Genomic DNA, 14,272 nt, shown 5'->3' on the forward strand with positions numbered 1-14,272 from the left:
CTTCTCCAATGCATGAAAGTGAAAAGTGAAAGTGAAGTTGCTTAGTCGTGTCCGACTCTTAGAGGTCCCATGGACTGCAGCCTACCAGGCTCCTCCATCCATGGGATTTTCCAGGCAAGAGTACTGGAGTGGGGTGCCATTGCCTTCTCCGATTTCTCAGTTTAGGTAGACTTTTCTCTTTGAATGAGGTAAAATTCACACAACGTAAAATCAACCATTTAAAAATGTACAATTCAGTGTCACTAAGTACATTCACAAAGTTGTTCAACCATCACCTCTATCTAGTTCTAAAACATGCTCATCTCCCTAAAGTGAAAACCCAAAACCATTACACAGCCACTCCCTGTTATCCCATCCTGCATATCATTAGCGGTCTGGCAACCGCTAATCTGCTTTTGTCTTTATGGATGTATGAAATACATCCTACAAATGGTATTATATAGTATGTAAATTTTGTCTTTTTTTTTTTACTTAATGTAATATTTTCAAGTTAACAGGACCTCAGTTAATATTCCTTCCCATATCCTATAATGTGGGGCTACATACATATGGACTCTATACCTAAGTTCCACTGTCTAGCAGCTGTCCTGTGATGGGCCTTCTGCCATGTGATATCCACTCACCCTGGTAGTCAGTATACCCCCAGGGATCATGTCTTAAGAACTTCTTCAGGCTCTTCTAATAGTCATAAGCAAGTATTCACTTGATATACAATGTTTGATAAGCTAACCAGTTGCATACTGGGCGCTTGTAGACTCCAAAATATATTCTTTGACCAAGCAGAACCCCTTCTTCAAGAACAATCAGTCAAAGAAAAGCCCACAAGTAGGTAGGAAGAAGAGCAGCAGCTCAGTTTTCAATCTCCAGGTCTTTACCCTTTATCACAGAATTTAAATCTCAAAGGGTTCTTAAAGAACATCCGTTGTTTTTTAGAGCGTGAAACTCAGACTCAAGAAGCTTAAAAAAAAATCACCCAAGACCGTACAGGTAGAGCATCAGAGCCCATTCAAAAGCTCAGAAATTTTCAGTCTAAAAAAAAAAAAAAGAAATTTTCAGTCTAAATTCAGTGCACTCTTATACAACCTAGTGTCCAATACTTCTCTCTCTAGAAGTAAGAAACAAATGTAAAAAGGCAGCAGATCTAAAAACTACCTCTCAACCCTGCAAAGAGAAGAGACTCTTTTTTTTTTTTTAATCTGCACAAATCATAAAGGGAGTAACAGTGCAGTTTACAAGGAAAGGGAAGCTAAGGTGTCAAACAGCAATTTTGATCTTAAATTAAAAGCACATGAGTGAATGGGCAATACATTCTGTCATGTAAAAATTTGGAGCTACCATTGGTGTTTTTTCTCCCTGTACGGGGTTTCTCTTTGTTAATATGGCTTAGATCTTACTTTATAGCGATGACGATCTGTGTCCTGCCATCTCATTTCGCTCCCAAGAGCACTAAATATGACCAACCCAGCGATGAGGGAGAGGGTGGGAATAGGGGACAATGTTTAGGATTCGGAGGTTGTGAGGGCATCTGACTCATTCTGGGCAGCTAAACTGCTATTCTTCCTCTCCAAAGCTACAGCTTGTAAATGGGAGCTCAGATCCTTCTAGGTAGAACTGCAAGCCTGTAAATACCATGTCAGGATCTTGATTTTTTTTTTTTGTAACATAAAGTTAATGATGCTTAAAATATGCACAATATGTACCCCTGTGGAACACTGAATTATCTTGATGTCTGAACTTCTGGGGATGGTCTATAAAGAAAATAATTCAGAAGTGAGTGGAAATAGACGGAACTGTAAAACGCAATTAGGAAGAGGGGCAGGGAAGCCCCAGGTGTATGCGCAGCAGCACCAAGGGGAAAACAAACCAGGGCCCTGACGGGCTCATCTTTGTCTTTTAATCTTATCTTTGAAAGATTCACTTCCTGGATTCTTGCCTGAGAGCTTCATGAGCATTTCCTTGAGATGATTTACTTCTTTTTAACTCAGGGAAAAGGTGCTTTCAAAAACAAGCCAACTAGACCGTTTTCTCCCCGCAGAGCCACAGCACTCAAACCCTCTGCACCTAAAACAAACAAATAAACAAACAAAAAACAAATCTTCTAACTAATATTTAGACTTTTAAAAGCAGGTTGGTTGCAAGCCTCCCCAGGATAATCATTTGCACCTTCCTTCAGCCACACATAATACAGACTTTATTCAGCAAATAGCAAAGTCGTTTCCCGGCGAGTCAAAGGTCACTCTTTGCTGTATTAATAGCTGCTCTGGGAGGGTCAGTGTTGTGCTATCCTACATTTTTTCCAGGGCCTGGAGATGCAATTTCCTACAATCTGCAGGCAATTTCCCACCAATTTTCTTGGGGAGCTAATAGGCTGTGACAGGAGATGGAGCTAGCAAACAGCAGGAGGCTTCAGAAAAGACAAATTGCATCTCTGCCACCTAACTGGGCAATCTAGATCGACAGAGTTTATAGCTTTGTAGTGTTATTGGGCCCCATGCTAACAGCAAATCATTCACGCTGCTCGCTGAATTTCATATTCCCTTCCTTCTGAATTTGTTATTGCCACATATCACTCTGTAGCACTTTCCCTGCAAATTGCAATAAAAAGGGGAATCACATATATATTAGTGACTTAAACGTCTTCTAAATTGCTTACCAGAAATTATTAGCATTCAATAATTTCCGTTTAAGGGTTTAGGGCTACACCAAACAGTTTTAAGTGATGGGATAGGAAAGTTGGAAAGAAAAATCAAAAAGGAATGGGTAGCAGGTTGAAATCTTTGGGCGAGCACAGAGAGACTATTTATTTCAAACAGGCCCATGTGCTTGTGCACAGTCAAATGTATTTCAACAAATAATATAAACATCTGTAAAACATGCCCACACGGCTGCTTTATGCTTTGTCTAGCCTTCTTTTTAAAAAGTTAATAGTTTAATATAGCAGTGGAAGTGCTTTTCTTATAGGAAGGAGGACCCCGTTCCAGGGCCCGAAACTGGGCTCTTGTCTTTCACTCGGAAATGAATTGTCAGAGGAGACACATGTGCTGACAAAGCAAGAGATTTTATTGGGAAAGGGCACCTGGGTGGAGAGCAGTAGGATAAGGGAACCCAGAACAGCTCTGCCACATGGCTTGCAGTCTCAGGTTTTATGGTGATGGGATTAGTTTTCGGTTGTCTTTAGCCAATCATTCTGACTCAGAGTCCTTCCTGGTGGTGCACGCCTTGTTCAGCAAAGATGGATGCCAGATAGGAGAATTCTGGGAGGTGGTCAGACATGTGGTGTCTCATTTTGACCTTTTCTGAACTCTTCCAGTTGGTGGAGGCTTATTAGTTCCATGTTCCTTACCAGGACCTCCTGTCGTAAAACAACTCATGCAAATAGTTACTATGGTGCCTGGCCAGGGTGGGCGGTTTCAATCAGTGTGCTTCCCCTAACACTTTCATAGAATTAAACATAAACATCCATATTTTAATTTAAATATTTTTTTTCCTTATTACTAAGTCATACAGGTTCAACCTAAAAGAGTTAGAAAAGACAAGAGAAGGAAATTAAAATGATTAAAGAAACAACTAGTCACTGTACCCACTCACACATTTTTGTTTTTATCAATTTACAAAAGACCTACTCTGTGCCAGGCGTGGCACAAAAGTGAATGAGACCACTGCTCAGCAAATCCCTTGCTGCTGGGGATTTCATGATCTAGCAACCAGACATGCAAACAGATAAACTGGAAGACACTTTTCCACAGCTGTCTGAATCGCACTTTTGAAGAAAGGAGGAACAGACAGCCTACAAAAGTAAGCTGAGGTGAGAAGCAGAAAAACTCATTTGGAGTTAAATAGTGCAGGTGGATAAACAGCAGAAAGTCAGAGTCAGCACTGCTTTCTTCAAGTGGTTCTATTTGAGAAGATCAGTATGGAAATAGGAACCAGGGTACTCTTGTCAGTTGCATCTAGAGACTATCACTTGAAAAAAATACAGGGAATTCCCTGGTGGTCCAGTGGTTAGGACTCTGCACTCTCACTGCTAAGGGCCCAGGTTCCATTCCTGGTCAGGGAACTAAAATCTGATAAGCTGCCCCCCCACCCCAGAAAAAAAATGACACAAAGTATAAATTTTTGGACAACACAGTCTAGATTGTAATGATTAAACTGATAGTACCATAATATCAGGATAATTACACCCTCACCTCAGCTCTTAAGAAGGTTGGGACCAGCCTTAGGGTTACAGGGGCCCACACAGCAAAGGGTGTTGAGCAGAGTAAGTGCCAGAGACACAAGCAGAATTCCTAGTTAATGAATCCCATTCCTAAATGATAGTTATTGCCAAAAACTTAAGCTGGGTATGGTTTTAAAAAATATATTCCAGGAAGGCTAATTGCCAATCACTTCCTAAAGATTAGGAAGCACCTGCTCTTCACAGATCAGAAAAACTGAAGCAGAAACACCTCCCATTTCTCTGGGCTAGATAAGGCTGGAAGGACTGTGTAGTATCTACAAAATTTCCCAATGCCTCCAGAAGTAGTGTTATGATGCTTTCTTTTTCAGCTCATTAGCTCATCAGGTATGCACAAAGGTAAGCAAAAAGGAAGCCCTCTAATGGGGAAAAGGAATATGCTTTGGTGTGGAACTTTTGGGATTCTGGCATTTTCGGATTTGATTTAAGCAGAATACAGTCTACGGTACTGGAAGACAGGAAGGAGAGATTCACCCAATAGAAATCAGAAAGGTTCAAGCAAGATCGCAAGATCTTTCCTTTAAATTGTCTCTTTCACTTGCTGGTTGTATAATTGTAAAGTTTATTATCTGTGCTTGTTTCTATCCCCAAGGCTTGTTTCAATGACCATGAGCCTTAAAGACAGAATGTGTTTTTAATCTCAAGGATTCAGAGTGAGCCCATAATAATCCTCCATATATACTGACTGACTTCGGCCCCTTAAATAAAATACAAATAACCCCTTGTATAAACCAGACATTACCCATGTATTCTCACCAGAGAAGGTTCCAACTGAACAGGTATGAGCAAAGACCCCAGCATCTGCTTATTAGATTCTCCTGCAGAACTAGTTTTGAAAACCCCTGGGATAGTTATGGGGTGAGAAGGGTGGAATGGACACCACATGCATACCCACAGCAAATCTCTAAGGACGGCAATGATACATAGTAGAAAAAGCAAGAGAAAAGGTCTTCCATTTATAACCACACTTTACATCTTATGAGCAATAGGAACTGAACCATGCAACTTCGTCGGAACACTCTCTCTCTTTATCTGTTGTAGTGCAAGCAGTTGTAAGGGTCACAGGAGGTAATGCTTGTGAAACCCACCCCATAATGGCCAGCACCTTGCAGTGGGGAGGCTTGGAAGAAATGGCAGCTCTTCCTTCTACTCCTAAGCTGGCAATGGATGTTACATTCCCTGCTGCCCAAGCCATCTCTGAGAAGTTCAAAGCTTCTCCCAGGTCTCAAGTTTTCACAAAAATTCGGCCCAAGCACTGAGAATAGTGTTTTCTTTTCAACCTCCCTCTTCCCTGCCTCTGTCATTGCACTTCTCTTGGGCATAAATTTCAAATGGATAAGCCATTATGGAATATTATTGCTCCATGAGTGAATATCTTCAGTTCCTTCTTGTCATTTCTAGACATATTGTTATTGTATTAGTCATTCAGTCTTGTCTGACTCTTTGTGACCCCATGGACTGTACCCTGCCAACCTCCTCTGTCCATGGGTTTTTCCAGGCTAGAATACTGGAGTGGGTTGCCGTTCCCTTCTGCAGGGGATCTTCCTGAAAATGGATTGAACCTGGGTCTCTTGCATTGCAGGCAGATTCTCTACCACCTGAGCCAGACATAACAGCTTTTAATCAGATTCTGCACCAATTCTTGTATGCTACATTCACTTCTCTGTTTCTGTAAGTGTCAGAAAAGTGAACGCTAAAATTCATACCACTAGAACTATAAGATACAAAATGGCACCTTGTGGCTTGAAAGAGTCAAAGGGCTTGACCCAGCATTTCACTTGCTGCTTCAGGAATTAAGTAAGGAAGAGAATATAGTTCATTAAATTTTTTAGATATGTTAAGGACTTTTCCAAGATCACACAGCATTTTGTACATTCCTCAATTACAAAGCTAAAAGAAAAATGTATGGAAATATTTGCATGACTTTCAGGGACTTAAACACTGTGTTCAGACCCATGACTTTTCTGAGAAAACCCAAGAATTAGAAATGAACTAGGAAAGGTCGCTGGTGAGACAAAAATTCCATCTTTCATTTCTGCTTAAACTTTAATACTAAATGCATATCAGTTACTGAATCTAAGAATATTTAGAAAGAAATAATGTTGAATAAAATTAGTAAGGCTTGTAATTTTTCATAATATGAATAAATGAGATAGGATTAAAAATATTTCCTACTTAAATTAAGGCTGTCCAGTGGGAAAGAAAATTAGTTTATGCTTAGTAGGAAGATACATAAAATTTTACTATAATTCAGCCCTAAGGAATTTTTTAATTACCTCAGTAATGAAAAATGTTAAAATTACTGTGAGCGCCTGTGCTGGGATCTTTCAACACCCATTCCTTAGCTTTAAACCACTTGCCATTTTAATATCCGATTTCATAAATATTACATTTCCAAAATGTTTGGCCGTTCAGAAGATAGGAATGAATGCAAGATAACATCTAGCAATAGCTTGCACTCAACAAGGAAGGAATATCCACAAACTGTGCAGATCCAACCGAGTTTAAACGCCAGCCAGTCATTTCTTAATCAGGAGCAGTGACAAAATCACAAATTCCATTGCTGCTGTGTCCTCAGAATTAGGTCCAACAAATCAAAAATAACAACTTTCACTAGTTTGTGTGGTCTGGCAAAGGATTAAGCCAAAAAAAATAAAATATTTTCCCAATCAGCAAATGTTCCATGAATGGATTGGCCAACAACCCCCAGTTCATTTCTTTGAATTATATCTTGCATGCAATCCCATTTTTCCAATGATCCATTAGTTAACCAGAAATACTGTACATATTTTAATGGGTTAGAAGACCTTAAGGGAATCAATACATCTCAAATGCATGCCTCAGGGGACTCTGGTTTATTGCATAGAAGATAATTCTTTTCTGAAAAGGAGCAAGCTTCATTTGAAATTAAGATTTGGAGATCATAAATGGAATCAATTGAGCCAGGAAGTCTTTTGTAATGTATGGCACATGAGAGGCAAATGAATGTCTGTAGGTTACACCGGGAGAGGAAGGCCTGGTCGAGTGACAGAAATCTTTTCCCCTAGCTGCGTCACTTCAGAACCTGTAAACAGTTTGCTTTGTGAAGGAGATGTAAAAATTTTTTTCTCAGCCAATGTGCCACACTAAATGAACTAAGAAGTTCATTTGAGAGACAGAGAGAGAGAAAATAAGTATTGGTCATGTTCCAGAATATCCTGATACATTTAATCACAAAATAAGTTATTAGCTTATTGTAAGGGCAGCCAGTTTTCAAAGTAACGGAGTAATCCACTATGGACTGCAGCAAGGAAGTAAGACAAAGGGTGTGAAATGAACAGATGGATTTGATTTTAAACAAACTAGACCTATGACAAGGGATATAACAAGTCATTTTTTCAGTTTTCCATGCTATGGGGTAACTTCCCTTGTGACCTCTCTAACCTGCTAGCTCATTTTCCCCCTACCAGGAAGTCAGGCCTTTCTGGGAGTGAAGCCTTGTGCTTTGCAATTGTAAACTACTGCCTCTTGCTTCTATAATCAAATGAGGCACCACAGGGGACTGCCACCATAAATGCTTGATGACTTACTCTCCAAACTAGTTGTTCTCTCAATCTCAGACTCCTTCCTGGACACATTGACGAGAATAAGAACAAGGACGAATGTTCAGGAGAGGTCACACCTTTGTAACTCTGGTTTCTGAGACTACTCAACAGTCCCACGGTAGCACAACCCCCATCAATATGGCTGCCATCAACCCCAGGCTGATTCATGATGTGAGCCATCTTTGTCCTCTCCACCCTTTCTTTAATCCCACTCGTGCCTCCCTGCTCCAATTTCATGTGTTCAGTGGCTGAAAGCTGCCAAACACAGCCCCCACCACCTCGCCGCTGTGAGGCACACCCCTTCCAATAAGCCTGAACTCCCTGGCAGTACCCACTACCTCAAAATGTCAGGCTGTTTTTTCCTCACTGCCTCAGTAAAACTCCCATCTCACCACACCTAATGCCAACTAGAGCTCTGGGTGATGGTGAAGCTCCAATACTTTGGCCACGTGATGTGAAGAACCAAGTCATTGGAAAAGACCCTGATGCTGGGAAAGACAGAAGGCAAAAAGAGAAGAGGGCTGAAGAGGATGAGATTGTTGCATAGTATTACCAATTCAATAGACAAGAACTTGGGCAAACTCTGGGAGACAGTGAGAGACAGGGAGGCCTGGCATGCTGCGGTTCATGGGGTGGCAAAGAGTTGGACACAACTTATGACTGAAAAACAACAATGGGTGTACACAAATTTATACTTTGAGGTGAAAAGCTGACCCCTTTGCCCTAAATTGTAAGTCTCCAAACTGACCCTTGTCTCTAGTCCACCTAAACAGAGCTGTCTAAAACAAAAACTGGACCAGGTTTTGTTGGTTCCCTGTGACCCACAGAAAATGTGGAAGCCCTCATCCTCACTCCATCGCATCTCCATTCTACCCTACCCACCGTTTCAGTCAAGGATAACCTTGCTCCACCCTCTTCCTGTTACAGAATCATACTACAATATTCACCTTTCCTCTGAACTTTCTTAATTCAACCCAGAACACACTTCTTCAGTTATAACCATTTAGCAAAATCTGAGTTAAAGCTGTACCTTCTCTGGAAACTTCCCTGACTAACATCCACCCAGCAAAGGTCATGGCTCACTTCTTGGTGTCAGAATCTTAACTCGTACCATCTCACACTGGTCAGAATGGTCATCATTAAGAAATCTACAAATAACAAATGTGGACAGGGTGTGGAGGAAAGGGAACCCTCTTACACTGTTGGTGGGAATGTAAATAGTGTAGCCACAATGGAAAACAGTATAGAGGTTCCTCACAAAACTAAAAATAGGGATGGCAAGGAGGCTCAAGAGGATGGAGATATATGTATACCTATACTGATTCACATTGTACAGCAGAAACTAACACAGCATTGTAAAGCAATTATACTCCAATTAAAAATAAATTTTAAAAAAAGATGTGAGCTAAAACAAAACAAAACCCTAAAAATACAGTTGCCATATGATCCAGCAATCCCAATCCTGGGCATATATCCAGACAAAACTTGAACTCAGAAAGACACGATGCTCCCCTATGTTCATAGCAGTGCTGTTCATAATAGCCAAGATATGGAAACAACCTAAATGTCCATTGACAGATGAAAGGATAAAGAAGATATGGTGCAGATATATGAGTTCTACCCAGCCATAAAAAAAAGAAGGAAATAATGCCATTTGAAGCAACATGGATGGACCTAGGGATTATCATACTAAGTGAAGTCAGGAAGAGAAATATCACATGACGTCACTTAATGTGGAAACTACAATATGATATAAATGAACTTAGCCATGAAACAGAAACAGATTTATAGAGAACAGACCTGTGATTGGCACGGTAGACGTGGGAAGGGATGGTTTGAAAGTTTGGGATTAGCAGATGCAAACTATTATATACAAAATGTATAAACAAGGTTCTACTGTATAGCACAAGAACTATATTCAATATCCTGTGATAAACCATAATGGAATAAAGTATGAAAAAGACTATATATTGATGTATGTGTAACTAAGTCACGTTGCTATACAGCAGAAATTAACATTGTAAATCAACTGTATTTCAATTAAAAAAAAAAAAAAACCTTACCCCTTTCATGATATTAGCTCCCAGTAATATTCACTCAATTTCTGCAAATTCAACCCTACCTAAATTGTTCTATTAGTCAGCTGTAAAATGTGACCGATGTGATACGTATTGAGTACAGAAAAACAAAATAATCCTGTATGAGAACAAACATCAAAAAAAGAAAAGAGAAATGAGCATGGTAGAGAGAAGCAAAACCAAGGAGGAGACTCGCAGTTTATTCCCCTTTCCAGAATGAGACACAAGGCATAGTTAGATGCAAGAGCTCAAAGGGACCACCTTAGGAGGAACTAAGAAGATTCTAGAGGTGAAGTCAGCCGCAAAAGCCACTGGGTCAACTGGCGAGGACCGCTCGTCTACTTCTGGTCCTCATATCACTTCCAAACCCCTCTCTTCCCTCCAGAGAAGTCTTTGTCAGCCTATTTCTGCCTTCAGTGGTGATGAAGAATCCAGAAAGCGTGTAGCAGGCATGTCACAGCCGGAACAGGTGAGAAGGGCGAGAGGAAAGTAAATGCCATTCGCTTGCGACTCCCCCTTCAGCGCCTCGTTTCTGGGGGCACAGGGGGGCCGTGCAAGGCAGAAACGGAGCTAAAGGAGAAGCTGGCGGGTCGCGGAGGGTGAGGGAAACTGAAAAGCTACGAAGGTTGCTCGCTGAAGGCAGCAGGCAGGTGTGACTGCGGATCTCAGGAGAACTGACTTCAGTTAAAATAGTGCTGGCCCGTGGGTGTGGGTGTTGACTGGGAAAAAGAACAAAGGGGCCTTCTGGGGTTCTGGAAACATTCCGTATCTTAATCGAGGGGATGTAAGCCTGCCAGATAAAATACAGGGAACTAGGTTAAATATTTGGGACAATGCATATCAGAAAAAAAGGTTATCTGAAATTCACATTTAACTGTGTGTCTTGTGTTTGTATTTGCTAAATCTGACTACGCTAAGGTGGTAGTTACATGAGTATAGACCAGTGCTTCTCCAGTGGGGGTGATTTAGACCCCGCAGACAAATCTGGTGACATTTCTCAGCTGTCATGACTTGGATGGCCTGGTACCTAGAAGGCAGAGGCCAGGGATGCTGCCAAACATCCTACATGGCACAGGGAAGTCCCCATAACAAAGAATCATCTGGCCCAAAGATGAATGTCAATAGTGTTCATCTTTGTGAAGAATCAGCAAGCTGACTTCACTGATAATGTTCTTTTTACTGTTTGTCACAATCAATTTATGACAAAAATAAAAATTATTTATCTGTAATATTAGAAACCTTAAAATCAGTGAAAGTTTGAATGGGATAGTACCTCTCAACAACATCAGAAAAAACTTTCTATTTTTAACTATATTTTTTCATTGGTGTTTGAGTCCCTAAATTTGAGCCCTTGAGGAAATTGGCCAATGTGGGGCTCCAGGGTTATTTGCGTTGCATATCTCACATTTACATAAGACTTCATGGTCATGCCTTCTGGGGTGCTCCAACAAAATCACTGGGATGCCATGAGATATTTTACATTTTCAAGGGAAAAACAGAGGTACCCAGCAACTTTCAAACGTTGTATGAACTATCAGCTTGAGCTCATTTATAGTTTTTAACTTTAGATCAGAAAAATCACTATGGAATAGGAAATGAAGGGTAGTGGTGTTCAACTTACTTCCAAAATGTAAGAAATTGTGAAGTTCCCCACTGGTGTATACATCCCACTAGTAAGTATGGTCATCTAAGAAAAATTTTTTCTTTTTTTTATGTGTATTTGTTTAAATGGCTACCAAGTCTATAGGACACGGTATTATTAAGTTGTTTGATCCTAACTAATAAATGGAAGTGAAGTGAAAGTTGCTCAGTCGTGTCTGACTCTTTGTGACCCCATGGACTATACCATTCTTGGAATTCTTCAGGCCAGAATACTGGAGTGGGTGGCCTTTAAATGTTAGATATTTCTTTTGGGGCTGTGGTGCTGTGAACAGAGAAAATTTGGGAAGCTCTGCCTAAAAAAATTGAATGATTGTATAAGTTCAGCACTATTTAACACATCACACTCTTTTATTTTTTGAAAATAAGTGTGTCTCTCCTCCTTAAAGAGATCATGTTTGTCTACCTAAAGACAAAGAATGTTTGCTAAATGACTGTTGTGATTTAAAGGCTTATTTTTTAAGCCACTTTTATTGAAATAAGATTGACATATAAAGAGCTGTACATGTTTAAAGTGTATAACTTGAAGAGTTTGGAAACCATCAAGACCAAAAGGGGGAAAGAAAGCTTCTTAAAGAGAGCGTGTTACTCCCAGAGGAATAAAGCTAACAGGTGATTTCAGTCAATAGGATAAAATGTGAAAACCCATAAAAAAAGAAGAGGAAACTTTGGTATCAGAAGATTTGAGGAGCAGCATTTTTTCTCGTGACAGTGCAGACACAGCAGCCTCCTAAGTTCGTGGGAGCAGCTTGGCCTTAGTGTGAGCACACAAGGCACAAGATAAAATTCTTGGGCTGAACATTAGAGGAGCTGATGTCACCACATCTCTGTCTCATAATCACCAGTGGAAAGCAGCCCATTCTTCCACAAGTTAGCATGGGATTTTTCAGTTGTGTTTAAAGCATTGCCACAGACATGCTCATTTTGTCACCAGCGTCTCACTTAGCAAACAGCAGGAATATCACTGGGCCCCCAAGCCTTGCTAGGTTCAAATTCCCTGGCTTTCCAGAAGGCATCCAAACCTCTCGGCTTTTGCACAGGGCAGCATTCCTGTAACTTTTTGCAGTTTTCCACGGTAGTATCACAACCAGTCAGTCTCAGGCAAGCACAATTTGTTGCACTGCCTAGTGCCAAGGGAGAAATGCCAAGCTGGTGAGGAAATGACTCAAAATGAATTGAAATTATCTGCAGAGAACTGATGAGGAAGACTCCAGCTGCGGCAAAAATCAATGAGTGAAAAAAAGGGTCTGCCTGAGAAAATCAATGAAACCAAAATGGGCTGACCGTAGAGAAGAATTCTCTCATATGCACGGGCCATGCCCGACCTCATGTGCTCAGCAAATATAGCCCTCACCCAGCTTGTTGAAGGGAATATGACCTTTCCTCTGCAGCAGTGATTTTTAAACTTCAGTGTACACACGAGACACCTGGGGAGCATGTTAACATGCGGATTCGGATTCAGTAGGAATGGGGTGGGGTTTGAGAATCTATATTTCTAACAAGCTCCCAGGAGATACTGATGCTGCTGGTGTGTGGACCACACTTTGAGTAGCAGGCATCTAGAGAAATATGGCTTCTCAAAGTGTGTGGTCCCTAGACAGGCATCAGCAGCAGCATCTGAGAACTGGTTAGAAATGTAAATTCGTGACCTCCACCCCAGACTGACCGAATGAGGCTCTTGGAATAGAAATCTGAGTTTTTAACAAGCTCTCCAGGTGGTTCAGATGCACTCTCACATTTGAGAACCACAAGTATTCTAAATCTAGGCCATATTTTCATGTAGGTCCCCCACGATCTCTACCATGAAAAGTTCTCATGGTCAGCAGACCCTGAGATCCATTGCTTTCCTCTGAAATCATCACCTTGAAATCTGTTTTATGTCCTTGACTTTTCACATGCTCTTATTTGTCTCCTAAGTTATATCAAGAGCTTTTGTCTTCCAAACTATACCAAGAGCTATGAGAGCCGGGTCATAACTTGCTCAGTTCTGCATCTCTAGCTGCTTTAGCAGTGTTTGCTATATAGCATGTGATCAATAAACACTTATTGACAGGCTGGTGATGTTTTGTGGATTCACAGTGAAGTCAAATTTGGTTAAGTGAGGAGCAGGAATTTAGTTTCTACGTTGAGCAGCCTCCTCAAGTAACTAAAATATAGGAATTTGCATTAATTATCTAATGCTGCATAAAAACCTACCCCCAAACATAATGGCTTTTAAACAACAATCAGTTCAGTTCAGTTCAGTCACTCAGTCGTGTCCGACTCTTTGTGACCCCATGAATTGCAACACGCCAGGCCTCCCTGTCCATCACCATCTCCCGGAGTTCACTCACACTCATGTCCATCGAGTCAGTGATGCCATCCAGCCATCTCATCCTCTGTCGTCCCCTTCTTCTCCTGCCCCCAATCCCTCCCAGCATCAGAGTCTTTTCCAATGAGTCAACTCTTTGCATGAGGTGGCCAAAGTACTGGAGTTTCAGCTTTAGCATCATTCGTTCCAAAGAAATCCCAGGGCTGATCTCCTTCAGAATGGACTGGTTGGATCTCCTTGCAGTCCAAGGGACTCTCAAGAGTCTTCTCCAATACCACAGTTCAAAAGCATCAATTCTTCGGCACTCAGCTTTCTTCATAGTCCAACTCACATCCATACATGACCACAGGAAAAACCATAGCCTTGACTAGACGGACCTTTGTTGGCAAAGTAATGTCTCTGCTTT

General features: G+C 41.0%; 1 non-coding gene across 1 annotated transcript; it reads left to right on the forward strand.

Moving 5' to 3' along the window:
- The first annotated feature begins 3,984 nt into the window (after nt 1-3,984).
- On the forward strand, nt 3,985-4,057 carry TRNAE-CUC (transfer RNA glutamic acid (anticodon CUC)). The gene has a single exon. It is a non-coding gene; the product is annotated as a tRNA-Glu (tRNA).
- Nucleotides 4,058-14,272: the final 10,215 nt, after the last annotated feature.

Source organism: Capricornis sumatraensis, chromosome 6, assembly GCF_032405125.1.
Source record: "Capricornis sumatraensis isolate serow.1 chromosome 6, serow.2, whole genome shotgun sequence".
Classification (NCBI taxonomy): Eukaryota; Metazoa; Chordata; class Mammalia; order Artiodactyla; family Bovidae; genus Capricornis; species Capricornis sumatraensis.